This window comes from Zophobas morio, unplaced genomic scaffold (assembly GCF_036711695.1).
Source record: "Zophobas morio isolate AGI-343-1 ecotype UQ-CSIRO unplaced genomic scaffold, CSIRO_AGI_Zmor_V1 ptg000016l, whole genome shotgun sequence".
Lineage (NCBI taxonomy): Eukaryota > Metazoa > Arthropoda > Insecta > Coleoptera > Tenebrionidae > Zophobas > Zophobas morio.
Genome location: NW_026972121.1, coordinates 4,872,544 through 4,887,174, shown reverse-complemented (window position 1 = coordinate 4,887,174; position 14,631 = coordinate 4,872,544). Strand labels below are relative to the sequence as shown.

The window sequence follows — 14,631 nt, the reverse complement described above, 5'->3', positions numbered from 1 at the left end:
CTTAATAGTCCAGTCATTTTAGGATAAAAAAGGGATCAATCTCGGAATGAGAGATAATAAGCTGAATTTTTGTATATACCTTCATTTTGGCGTTTTAAAAGTTGTGTCAAAAGTCTCATAAAATCTCGTGTTTGCGTCGTAAGTTATTCAAGGTCAAAGATGAAGAAAAACAGTTTTTTGCGATTATCTCGGTTTCTATTGCTCCAGTGATGTTAACATCTATTATCATAATTGTAGAGCACAAAATTTGGGACACATTTTATTTGAAACATATTTTCATGCGGTCGATCGTTTTTGAGATAGAGAGCAGTGAGCGCGCAGCGCTCATCCATACGTACTGTAATGCATCAACCGTGAATATCTGTGAGTACTACCTTGAATTTTGAAAAATTTGTATTATTTATCAATTAATACATTGTAGATATTTAAACATTTCACATATTTTCAACATATTCATTGAATAATACTTACCTACTTTGTGTAATTAAAAACGCATTTAATGAACTATTTATTGTATATCTCAATTTATTTATATCTTTAAAATGTGTAAGGTTTTAAATACTTATTTTTCTATTATGATTATAACTGGAAGGTCTGGAAACAACGATTCAGGACACCGAAGATGATAACGATGAAACAGAAATTCCCGAACGTCCAGAAGATGTCGGTGAAGAAGAAGAAAATTAAAACTTGTTCTTTAAATTATTAAAGATTTCTAGATTTTCACTGCAATTCAATTTCAATCGTAAGAAATGTACAGGTACTGAACAAAGATAAAATTAAAATACACTAACTCGTTTTACTTCCTTAAATTTTTACTTTGAAAAAATTAATATAACTTTTAGATATATAATAATATAACAAGTATAATATATTATCTAATATATAAAAACTTACACATTTGAAAGATAAAGTACTTAATTATTTTTCTACTTAAAATCTACTTTCAATAAATTAAGAGATACATACAATAAGTATTTTATTTAAAGAGTTTTTAATTCCACAAAGTAGGTAAGTATCATTATCATTAAATGAATGTATTGAAAATATGTAAAATGTTATTAAATGCAATGCATTAACTGATAAATAATACAAATTATTCAAAATTAAAGGTAGTATTCACAGATATTCACGGTTGATTGCATTACAGTACGTATGGATGAGCGCTGCGCGCTCACTGCCCTCTATCTCAAAAACGATTGAGCGCATGAAAAAATGCTTCAAATAAAATTTGTCCCAAATTTTGTGCTCTACAATTACGATTATAGATGTTAACATCATTGGAGCAATAAAAACCGAGATAATCACAAAAAACTGTTTTTCTTCACCTTTGACCTTGAATAACTTACGACGCAGACACGAGATTTTATGAGACTTTTGAGACAACATTTAGAACACTAAAATGAAGGTATATACGAAAATTCAGCTTATTATCTCTCATTCCGAGGTTGATCGCTAATTTGACTGGACTATAAGAAAATCTAAAAAATATGAATGGAATGATAAATCACAAGTACAAACTCATCATATTTTTTGCATTTTAGATAGGATTTATTCAGCAAAATTTAAGGGTGACGTCATCAATTTTTTTAGGAGGGATGAACAAATACATTTTGAACAAAAGTTTACCATGCTTATAATAACTTTAAAATATTCCCAAGATTTCAAAGCATTCGGTTTTGTAATTCCTGATTAAATCGATAAAATAAATTCACGCCTTCATTAATTTTTTTGAGTCACCCTGCATATGCAAATCCAAAAATATGAATGCAATGATAAATCACAAGTACAGACTCATCATATTTTGTACATTTTAGATACGATTTATTCGGCAAACTTTTGAGCTGACGTCATCAGTTTTTTGTAGAAGATAACCAAATATATTTTGACTAAAAATTTATTATGCTCTTTATAACCTTAAAACATCTGCAAGATTTCAAAGCATTCGGTTTTGTAATTCCTGATTAAATCAATAAAATAAATTTACGCATTCATTAATTTTTTTGAGTCACCCTGTATATGCAAATCGAAAAAATTTGAATGGAATGATAAATCACAAGAAGAGACTCACCATATTTTGTACATTTTAGATAGGATTTATTCAGCAAAATTTTGTGGTGACGTCATTAATTTTTTAGGGGGGACGACCAAATACATTTTGATCAAAAATTTACCATGCTTATGATAATTTTAAAATATCTTCAAGATTTCGAAGCATTCGGTTTTGTAGTTCCTGAGTAAATCAGTAAAATAAATTTACGCTTTCATTTATTTTCTTGAATCACCCTGTATATGCAAATCCAAAAAATATGAATGGAGTGATAGATCACAAGTACAGACTGATCATATTTTGTGCATTTTAGATATGATTTATTCGGCAAATTTTCGAGCTGACGTCATCAAGTTTTTGGAAGGGATAAGCAAATATATTTTGACTAAACATTTATTATGCTCTTTACAACCTTAAAACATCTGCAAGATGTCAGAGCATTCCGTTTTGTAGTTCCTGATTAAATCAATAAAATATATTTACGCATTCATTAATTTTTTTGAGTCACTCTGTATATGCAAATCCAAAAAATATGAATGGAGTGATAAATTACAAGTACAGACTCATCATATTTTTACAGTTTAGATAGGATTTATTCGGCAAACTTTCGAGCTGACGTCATCAATTTTTTGGAGGGGATAAGCAAATATATTTTGACTAAACATTTATTATGCTCTTTATAACCTTAAAACATCTGCAAGATTTCAAAGCATTCCGTTTTGTAGTTTTTCTGAGTAAATCAGTAAAATAAATTTACGCATTCATTAATTTTTTTGAGTCACCCTGTATATGCAAATCCAAAAAATATGAATGGAGTGATAGATCACAAGTACAGACTCATCATATTTTGTACATTTTAGATATGATTTATTCCACAAACTTTTAAGCTGACGTCATCAAGTTTTTGGAGGGGATAAGCAAATATTTTTTGACTAAAAATTTATTATGCTCTTTATAGCCTTAAAACATCTGCAACATTTCAAAGCATTCTGGTTAGCAGATTAAAAATTAAATTTCAAAATGTTGTTTTATAATTTTGATTTTTTTTCCAAAAATCTGGACGTTTCGGGTGAAAAGTGGATTCAGAGTTGTAAACTACATGTGTAGGACTATGTTATTTTATACAATTGAAAACCCATTTACTATGTACAATTTTGAAGTGACGTCATCGCATTAGTGGTGGGGATGATTAGACAAATTTTGGTTAGCGTTTTACCATCTACATGGTATTCTTAATATAAGTACAAAATTTCACAACAATCGGTCGAGTACTTTCGGAGATTATCTGTCTAATAAAAATCTGGGACGGCAGACGGACGCACAGACGGACGGACGGACAGACGGACGGACAGACGGACGGACAGACGGACGGACAGACGGACAGACAGACGGAAATGGGAGACCTATTTCTTCGTCTTCTAGGGGTCATGAAAGATCGAGAAAACGTAAAAGTAGAGAGTCGGCCGACGGACTCGATTACAATACTTCTTTTGCTTACGCTCGGGAAGTAAAAATGGACTAAATACAAGCCCCGTCCACCCACACCTTCTCAATTGTGTGGAGTTTAGTTGCAAAATCCTCATTTCTCTACAACAAATTAACATATGAAATTTATCACAATTGAGATTGGGGTGGGTGGGTGGGGCTTAAGCTTTGTTTTTTTTAATATATAGAGTTTTCTTTCAACAACAGGAAAGTTAAACATTTTTCAGTTTCTTGTTGGAAAAAGAAGACTTCTTATATTAAGAAAAAATGGACAAAATACAAGCCCCGCCCACCCGCCCCTTCTCGATTGTGATGAATGTTTTATTCATCGCGAGCTGAAGGGCGGAGTTTATTTGCAAAATCCTCATTTCTCTACAAGAAATTGACATATGAAATTTGTCACAATTGAGATTGGGGCAGGTGGGTGGGGCTTAATCTTTGTTTTTTTTAATATATATAGTTTTCTTTCAAGAACAGGAAAGTTAAACATGTTTTCAGTTTTTTGTTGGGAAAATAAGACTTCTTATATTAAGAAAAACTGGACAAAATATATGCCCCGCCCACCCACCCATTCTCAATTGTGATGAATGTTTTATTCATCGTGAGCTGAAGGGCGGAGTTTATTTGCAAAATCCTCATTTCTCTACTACAAATTACCCAATGAAATTCATCACAATTGAGACTGGGGCGGGTGGGTGGGGCTTAATCTTTGTTTCGTTTTAATATATAGAGGTTTCTTTCAACAACAGGAAAGTTAAACATGTTTTCAGTTTCTTGTTGGGAAAAGAAGACTTCTTATATTAAGAAAAACTGGACAAAATATATGCAATTCTCAATTGTGATGAATGTTTTATTCATCGTGAGCTGAAAGGGCGGAGTTTATTTGCAAAATCCTCATTTCTCCACAAAAAATTAGCATCTGAAATTGATCACAATGGAAATTGGGGCGGGTGGGTGGGGCTTAAGATTTGTTTCATTTTAATATATAGAGTTTTCTTTCAACAACAGGAAAGTTAAACATGTTTTCAGTTTCTTGTTGGGAAAAGAAGACTTCTTATTTTAAGAAAAAATGGACAAAATATATGCCCCGCCCACCCACCCCTTCTCAATTGTGATGAATGTTTTTTTCATCGTGAGCTGAAGGGCAGAGTTTAGTTGCAAAATCCTCATTTCTCTACAAAAAATTACCATATGAAATTCATCACAATGAGAGTGGGGCGGGTGGGTGGGGCTTAATCTTTGCTTTTTTAATATATAGAATTTTCTTTCAACAACAGGAAAATTAAACATGTTATCAGTTTTTTGTTGGGAAAAGAAGACTCCTTATATTAAGAAAAAATGTACAAAATACAAGCGCCGCCCACCCACCCATTCTCAATTGTGACGAATGATTTATTCACCGTGAGCTGAAGGGCGGAGTTTATTTGCAAAATCCTCATTTCTCTACAACAAATTACCAAATGAAATTCATCACAATTGAGACTGGGGAGGGTGGGTGGGGCTTAATCTGTGTTTTTTTTTTAATATATAGAGTTTTCTTTCAACAACAGGAAAGTTAAACATGTTTTCAGTTTCTTGTTGGGAAAAGAAGACTTCTTATATTAAGAAAAAATGGACAAAATATATGCCCCGCCCACCCACCCCTTCTCAATTGTGATGAATGTTTTATTCATCGTGAGCTGAAGGGCGGAGTTTATTTGCAAAATCCTCGTTTCTCTACAAAAAATTACCATATGAAATTAATCACAAATGAGATTGGGGCGGGTGGGTGGCGCTTAATCTTTGTTTTTTTTTTTAATATATAGAGTTTTCTTTCAACAACAGGAAAGTTAAACATGTTTTCAGTTTCTTGTTGGAAAAAGAAGACTTCTTATATTAAGAAAAAAATGACAAAATACAAGAATTTACGAATTTAACTCGTTACAATGGAAATTGGCAATTAACAGCTTTTAAATTTAACAAGTTTTTACAGGTTTAATAGGGGCAAAATCGGTCTTATTCGCGATTGTCTCGGAGGATATCTCATTTGCCAAAATAAGCCTTGTTTTAGCAAGTACTAGCCCCGTCCACCCATCCCCTTTTTTTGTCAGGGGATATGCAATTTATGAAAATTAGTCCTGTATTAAAAAAATGTAATGCTGGATTCTATAATTTAATCTATCAATATAAAATCCAACTTCCGTTGTTCAGAGCCAATAAGAATAAATGATCAAAACGGAATACGGGTGGGTGGGCGGGACTGAGTTTATCTTTTTTCTGAGTCTTATAACTCTTATAAGCAAACAGTAGCCTCGCCCACTTACCCCCTCTTCTTTTCAATGACTAATCTTAAAATTGTTCTCTTACTTTAGCAAGTACTAGCCCCGCCCACCCGCCCTATATTTTCATAGAGACTATATCATTTGCCAAAATTACTCTTACCTTAGCAAGTACTAACAAAAAATGAAAAACTGAAACATTACAAATCGAAAAACGGAAGAAATGAGAAAGTGAAAAATTAAAAGATGAGAACTCGTCAAATTACTGATCGAAAAATTGCAAAATCAAAAAATTCAAGCAATTTAGTAAAAATTAAATTGTATAAAAAATGCAATGCAACTTCCGTTCTTCAGAGCCAATAACAATAAATTATCAAAACGGAGTAGGGGTGGGTAGGCGGGGCTACTTTTTACTTTGTTTGAAATCTTAGATTCTACAACCTATCAAAATAGTCAGTGAAATAGAGAAAAGAGGTGGGCGGGGCTGAATTTAGCTTTTTTGAATGAGTCTTATACGCAAGGAGTAGCCCGGCCCACCTACCTTCTCTTTATTTCAATGACTCCCCTTAATATTGTTCTGTCTTATCTTAGCAAGTACTAGCACCCTTTGAGAAAATAGGGCGTGGGTGGGCGAGGCTAGTAATTACTAAGGTAAGACTTATTTTGACAAACGACATACCGTCGGAAAAAATAGGGGGAGGGTGGGTGGGGTTAGTACTTGTTTAATATAAGTCTTATTTTGGCAAATGACGTATCCTCTGAGAAAAGAGGGAGAGGGTGGGCGGGGCTAGTACTTGCTAAGATAAGACTGATTTTGTCAAATTACATACCCTTTAAGAAAATAGAGGGAGGGTGGGCGGGGCTAGTAATTCTTAAGATAAGATTGATTTTGGCAAATGACATACCCTCTGAGAAAACGGGGGGCGGGTGGGCGGGGCTAGTAATTGCTAAGATAAGACTGATTTTGGCAAGTGACATAGTTTCTAAGAAAATAGGGGGCGGGTGGGCGGGGCTAGAACTTGCTAAGATAAGACTTATTTTGGCTAATGACATATCCTATGAGGACCTTTTTTTTTAGATTAATTAATTATTAGCGTTCTAAATATTTTAATCTTTTCTACCGATTTTTCGTAGTCTAAATTTTCTGATGATATTTTAAAGACTCATCAAACTAGAATGAACTTTTTTCAGATTTTCCAGTGTTTTATCGTACTTTGCACTTTTCTGTTAAGATCATCTAGATCTTATATTTTTCGAAAATTCTAGTTTTCTTATTGTTGTGCGGTTGCTTCCCATTCTAATATTGTAAATATAAATTACTGATTTTTCGAATATTGTTTTTGAAACTCCCAAAGTTTCTTTCGATATTTTACTTTTTGAACACCTTTCTTAGATTAATTCCATATCTGTTATCATTAAATTTAGATTTTGTTCCAATTTTCTTCTCTTCTAAGGATCTCATGGTCTAAATTTTCTGTTGCTGAATTTCTTCTGAAAACCGAAATCGAAATCTTCTGTTTTTTCCTTTTGTGCTATGACTAGTACTATCTATGTTAATGACGTCACAAATTCCTTATTGATCAAATTAAAAATGAGTTACCTCATGTTCTCGCAAATGTGAAAACACGTTCGTCTTTATTTATATACATATTAATGATAAAATTAAAATTACGATATGATATTCAAAACATTTTGTTCGATTATGGCTTAATTAATAATTTTGGTCCTATGTTTTGAGGAGACAAACATAAACACTTGAACTTGAGCTTGTTATTAGTGCTGAAACGACATTTTTCTAACAGAGGTGGGGTGTCTTGTGTATCTTTTTCTTATCTTTATTTCCTTTATCACTTCTAGTTTCTTTCCTTTTCCTCTTCTCTCCGGGCCATCATTTTTTTGTAAATTTGTTAGTTAGATCCCAATGTCCATCCGACTCTAACATTTCGTCTAATATATTACCTACTATTGCTATGTTGTAAAGGGTATTTTATGGATGTTATACAGCATCACAGTGTTGGCATTCTTCTTTTTCCGCCTTTGGAATTTTCTTTAAGTACGATTTGGTAGTCCACTTGCCCATATTGTCTACAACTACACATATCCTTTAGGAAGTCCTAAGAGCCCATCAAATTAAAGGTTCCGAAGCAGTGGTCCCAGGACAGAGCCCTGTGGCACTCCTCCTCCTGACCAGACCTGACCTAAGATGACCTGAATTGAGTTTCCTAACCCCGATCTAACCTGTATTGAGCTGATTTGCCGCAATCTGTCTCACAACCTTCGAACAAAACAAGTAAAGTTGCTTTCTCTTGACTCCCACCAACTGTCAAAGTCGAATCCTCCGCACTGGGTAGATGTGCCCAGCCCGCCCCTGCGCCCCTCATTACAACACCCCCTCACGCCATCAAAACAACCCCGAAGCAAGCAACCGCCCCGACGGAATAACCACCACAGCGGAAGGATTTTTTGCCAAACGACTTGCATTTCCGCAAAAAGGCGAGTACCGAATTCGCATAATTCGTGTAATGATTCGTAGATCTAGCATGAATTATTCACAAGTCCTCCGTGTATCAATTATGTGGGGAGTGGAGAAGAAGCGATCCAAAGGTGCACGTGTTTGCTAAAAACACGTCGTTAATTTAATGTTATGTGCAGAGGAAGGCACCCGAGCGGACTTAACCAATATTTACATATGAATCCGAAAGGACATAAATTATGGAATCAATCATTTGTTTTGTCGGGACGCTGGAAATGTAATGACGCGACGCTCTTAAGGGAGAGATGAAATTTTTTTATGGAAGAGCCATGAAAAAAATTTAAGGGGCATCATCGCGTCATAAACAAATGGTATTACAGCACTTGGAGGGATTTGAAAGGGGGTGATTTTGAATGCTTCTTACCTTCCAGCGAATTGAAAAGGACGCGGATTTTTTTGTTTGGATAAAACGAATAACGGCACGTCATTAGCGAAATCGCCGAAAGAAGCTGGTTTTAGGTTTGACCCTTGTCTCACACAATTGTGATAACAACTCGAAACGACTTCGTAGTTTAAATTTAAGGCGCCCTTTTTCTGATTACTCACCTGTCACTTTCTCCTTCTTCAAGTACCAATAAATTAAACAAAATCCCCGAAGCCGTCGCTTCGCCCTTTAAAAAGTTATAGGCATTATTTTTGTTTACGGCCCATTTGAATAATAGTTCTGGCTTAATTGAATTGATTCAACTCTACGTTACGAAATTTTCATGAAAGCGTGATGAATGAACCGAATTTATCCGAGATCTATGATTATTAGATTATAAAGTAAAGGGATTAAAAACACATTTCGTTACTTTACGTCCATAAAAATAGTCACGGCGCCATCTAAAATTTTTTATAACGTCTTAAACTTAATATATGGACTATACAGGGTATAAATCTTACCATAATGATCGTATTTTTTTATGCGGACACGTAAAACTGATCTGTTTTTTATTCTTTTATCGGCCTGTAAAACAACCTGAAGCTAATGCTGATATGCTCAGATAAATTTAATGCTTTTGACCTGACGGCACCACATGAATGCGACAGACGGATTTATGGCCCCTTGGAGGCGCTCGCGCCGAGTGGCTCGCTGCGCTCGCCACAAACTTTTTAAATTCGCGTCGTCGAAAACAATGCAAAAATGCGGCTGAAAGGAGCATCCACATCGCGTTAATTAGCCGCAAAACCGAGTTGAATGCAGTTCGCAGACGTTTAATTAACTTGTAGGCCAACCATTAATATGCACCTCGCCGATTCGGTGAATTAATAGGACGTAAAATTTGTTATAGTGCGACAACAAACTCGGCAGAACGTGGCAAAGACCAATAAACTTTAATACTCCCCGGTTATTAGTTTAATTTTACAGCAATTTAGGTAAAGTGAGAAATAATTAGTGCCAAAAATGTTTCCAAGATGTTAATGCAAATATACTCGGGGACTGGTGGAGGTGCAGTATTACAGTACGTAAGGTAATATAAGCGCTCCGTAACGAGGTGGGTCGTTATTAAGTAAGCGAGTAGCGCTACAAATTCATAATTGCAGATTAACTCTTACCCTTCTCCATACGCGAACAAATTATAGAGATTTTACGGGGGCATAATGGCCGCATCAAAAATTTCTGGGGGCGGCGGGCGGGGCGGAGTGACAATTTATGCACGAGTTTGGACTTTTAACTTGTTTTTTTTTTAGGAAATAGGGGTCGGTTTTAGTATGCTCTCAAATTTGTGGGTGATTTTTAATTATCATTGTTAGAACTTTTATTTGACGAAAATTTAAGAATACAGTAATCTTGCGTGCGCCTATATTTAATAATAATAAAATAACATATATTCGGTGTGAAATTCGAATATTTCAATGGACGATTCTCGAAAAACGGTTGAAAATATCGAAGAAAATTATTTATAACAATTTCGGGGGAGTTTGGTGTTCTATTTTTGGAAAAATCTGACCTGACCTACATGCTTTTGAGCTAATTTTTGGAACCCGTCGTTTTTTTTTTTTTTTTTTGAAAAATTTAAAACAGTCTCTAGCCCCGCCCATTCGTCCTCTCTTTTCTTATGCGGTAACTCATTTGCCAAAATCAGTCTTGACGTAGCAAGTACTAGCCCCGCCCACCCACCCTCTCTTTTCTTAGGAGATATGTCATTTGCCAACATTAGTTTTATCTTAGCAGGTAGTAGGCCCGCCCACCCGCCCTCTCTTCTCTTAGTGTGTATCTTATTTGCCGAAATCAGGCTTATCTTAGTAAATACTAGCCCCGCCTACCCGTCTTTATTATCTCAGGGGATATGCCATTTGCCAAACTAAGACTTATCTTAGTAAGTACTGAATTTTTTTCATATTTTCCAGTAATTTATCTTACTTTGCACTCTTCCGTCAAGATCAACTAGATCTTATTTTTTGGAAAATTCTAGTTTTGTTATTGTTATGGGGTTTCTTCCCATTCTATTTCTTCTAGATATAAATTACTGATTTTTCTTTTTGAAATTCCCAAAATTTCTTTCGTTATTTTACTTTCTTAGATTAACGGAATTATATTCATTCCAGATCTATCATTAAATTTAGATTTTGTTGCATTTTCTTTCTCTTCTAAGAATTTCTTATTATTAGCCCCACCCACCCGTCGTCTGTTTTCTTGGAAGGTTTCTCATTTGCCAAAATCAGTTTTGTCGTAGCAAGTACTAACCCCGCCCACCCACCCTCTCTTTTCTTAGAAGATATGTGATTTGCCAACATTAGTTTTATCTTAGCAGGTAGTAGGCCCGCCCACCCGCCCTCTCTTTTCTTAGAGAATATCTCATTTGCCAAAATCAGTCTTATCTTAGTAAATACTAGCCCCGCCCACCCGTCTTTATTTTCTCACACGATATGCCATTTGCCAAAATAAGACTTATTTTAGTAAGTACTAGCACCCTCTGACAATTTAGAGGACGGGTGAGCGGGGCTAGTAATTGCTAAGATAAGACTGATTATGGCAAATGACATATCCTCTGAGAAAATCGGGGGCGGGTGGGCGGGGCTACTACTTGTTAAGATGACTTATTTTGGCAAATGACATCCTGTGAGAACTTTCGTTTTGTTTTTTTTTTTTTAGATTAATTAATAATTATGAGTTCTAAATATTTTAATCTTTTCTATAGTAGTCTAAATTTTGTAATGACATTTTAAAGAGTCCTCAAACTAGACTGAATTTTTTTCATATTTTCCAGTAATTTATCTTACTTTGCTCTCTTCCGTCAAGATCAACTAGATCTTATTTTTTGGAAAATTCTAGTTTTCTTATTATTATGGGGTTTCTTCCCATTCTATTTCTTCTAGATATAAGTTACTGATTTTTCTTTTTGAAAGTCCCAAAATTTCTTTCGATATTTTACTTTCTTAGATTAACGGAATTATTTTCATTCCAGGTCTATCATTAAATTTAGATTGTGTTCCATTTTCTTTCTCTTCGAGGAATTTCTTATTACTAGCCCCGCCCACCCGCCTGTCTTTTCTTAGAAGGTATCTCATTTGCCAAAATCAGTCTTCTCGTAGCAAGGACTAGCCCCGCCTACCCACTCTCTCTTTTCTTAGAAGGTATCTCATTTGCCAAAATCAATCTTGACGTAGCAACTACTAGCCCCGCCCACCCACCCTCTCTTCTCTTAGTGGGTACCTCATTTGCCAAAATCAGTCTTGTCGTTGCAAGTACTAGATCTCTTTTCTTAGAAGATATATTCTTTACCAACATTAGTTTTATTTTAGCAGGTAGTAGGCCCGCCCACCCGCCCTCTCTTCTCTTAGTGGGTATCTTATTTGCCAAAATCAGTCTTATCTTGGCAGTTACATAGTGGAAGATTTCCTTTTTGAAAAAGTCGTCTAAAATTCTCAAAAAAATTCAGAGTTATAGATCTTGACGTGCTGATTCCAAAAATATAGCGTTTTTGGAGTCACTGAGTAATATTTTTGAAATATTCGGAGTGAAATTCGAATTTTTTTGAAATTTTTAAAAATTACGATATTGCAATGGGCGATTCTGGAAAAACGGTAGAAGTTATCGAATACTTCTGCGGTCGAGAATCGTCGAAAATGGGTCGAAATTTGCATACATAGTGGAACATTTTTTAAAAACTAGTCAAAAAATTCTCAAAAAATTCTGAGATCTACATCTCGACGTGCTTATTCCAAAATTATAGCACGTTTATGGGCACGAAATAAAAAGTTCGAAATATTTGGTTTGAAAATCAAGCATAATAATAGCTAAATTTCATACTACTAAATTTCTAGAAGTTACTTTGAACTAAATCTAGATCGAAATCTTCTGTTTCTTTTTCTAACTGGGACATAGCTCGACTTATTCTAAGTAAGAACTTCATCTGTGAGTTCTAAATATTTCATTTTTACTTCATCCCGACTTTGAATATTGTAAATTATGTGCTCTATGTACAAAAAAATCTTCTACATCTAGATTTCTTTCCTCTTTCTATAGATTTTTCTCAATCGAAATTTTCCATTTGCTTTTAAGCAAGACTGCATTTCTTTCATATTTTCCACTATTTTATCTTACTTTACACTTTTCTGTCAAGATCATCTAGATTTTATACTTTTCGAAAATTTTGAATTTAGTATTATTGTGCGTTTTTCCCATGTTTCTCTTGTACATTAGAATTACTGATTTTCCTCAAATTAACAGAATTAATTTAGTTCTAGATCTAGCGTTAAATTTAGATTTTGTTCCATTTTCCTTTCATATTGTCTGAAACTTGATCTCTCCTTTTTTCTACATATTCTTAATTTCTAGAAGCTGTTTTGAACTAGACCTGGTTCAAAATCTTCTGTATCTTTTTCTGACTGGGAGTGAGTAGTTTCGCTAGATTTTTCTACACTTTTTTTTAGATTAACATAGCTTGACTTATTTAGGCAAGAACTTCATTATGAGTTCTCTAAATCGCAAATTATGTGCTGTATGTAGAAAAAAAAATCTTCTACATCTAGATTTCTTTAATAAAAATTTTCCATTTGCCTTGAAAACTCTTCAAACAAGACTGCATTTCTTTCATACTTTCCACTGTTTTATCTTACTTTACAGTTTGCTGTCAAGATCATCTAGATCTTATATTTTTCGAAAATTTTGGTTTTAGTATTATTTTGTGCTTTCTTCCCATTGTCTCTCTTGTACATGATACATTACTGATTTTCCGAATGTTGTTTTTGAAACTCCTTTCTTAGATTAATGGAATTAATTTAATTCTAAATCTAGAATGAAATTTAGATTTTGTTGGATTTTCTTTTCATATTTTCTGAAAGCCGATCTTTCTTCTCTTCTATAGATTCTTGTAATGTAAATTTTCTGCGTTTGAATTTCTAGAAGCTGCTTTGAACTAGATCTGGATCGAAATCTTCTGTTTCTTTTTCTAATTGGGAGTGAGTAGTTTCGCTAAATTTTTCTAGTCCTTTTTTTTAGATTAACATTGCCGGATTTATTCTAGGTAGAAACTCACATCTAGATCTTATATTTTTCGAAAATGCTAAATTGATTGTTATTGTGTGGCTTCTTCTCATTTTATGTCTCGTACAAATAAATTACTGATTTTTTGTTGTTGTTTTCGAAACTCACTCCCAATTTTTTTTTCATTTTGGATCTAGAATTAAATTTAGATTTTGTTTCATTTTTCTCTCATCCTAGCTTCAGAAATTAACTTATAAATTTCAAACTTAGATGAACTTCATTTATTCAATATCTATACTATTTTGGGAAAATCGATCTTTTTTAACTTGTATAGATTCTCATAACATAAATTTTTGCTACTGAATTTCTAGAAGCTTTGAACTCGATCTGGATCGAAATCTTCGGCTTCTTTTTCTGATTGAGACTTTTCTTTTTAATTAACATTGTTGGACGGAAATGTTGAAAACTTTTTTTAAACAAAACTTGAACGTGCTCGCTGCGCTCGTATTCTGAATATTCTTTTATAAAATAACGCGGTGTCATAAAAACGTTCACGGATAAATCGTGAGGGAGGATATTTAGCTTGTTTTATTACAACAATAATCCCATACAAGTCCCTGTGACGCTAAATTATACTGAAAAAATCAACTTAATTTATTTAAGTGAAAAAAATTTTAAAATCCATGTTCCTTCTAACTTTTTTTTATTAACGATTATGAATAGGTAATGTTTCTGTAGTAGCACACACTTGTAAAACACCGAAATAAAAATAAGTCTGGAGCCGTCTTCGAGGCCCTCTTGTTTGACTTCTTCCACCCTCGCACTAATTCACCCCGGTGCTCCGGTTCTCCGTGTCAGAACAAGACTCCTCGTCGCCTGTTCAAATAAAACG

At 34.1% G+C, this 14,631-nt stretch overlaps 1 protein-coding gene across 7 annotated transcripts in view; it reads left to right on the top strand.

Moving 5' to 3' along the window:
* Window positions 1–14,631, top strand: part of LOC135129625 (zinc finger protein 1) — a 794,849-nt gene that overhangs the window by 626,494 nt on the left and 153,724 nt on the right. The gene's annotated exons all lie outside the window — the stretch shown is intronic.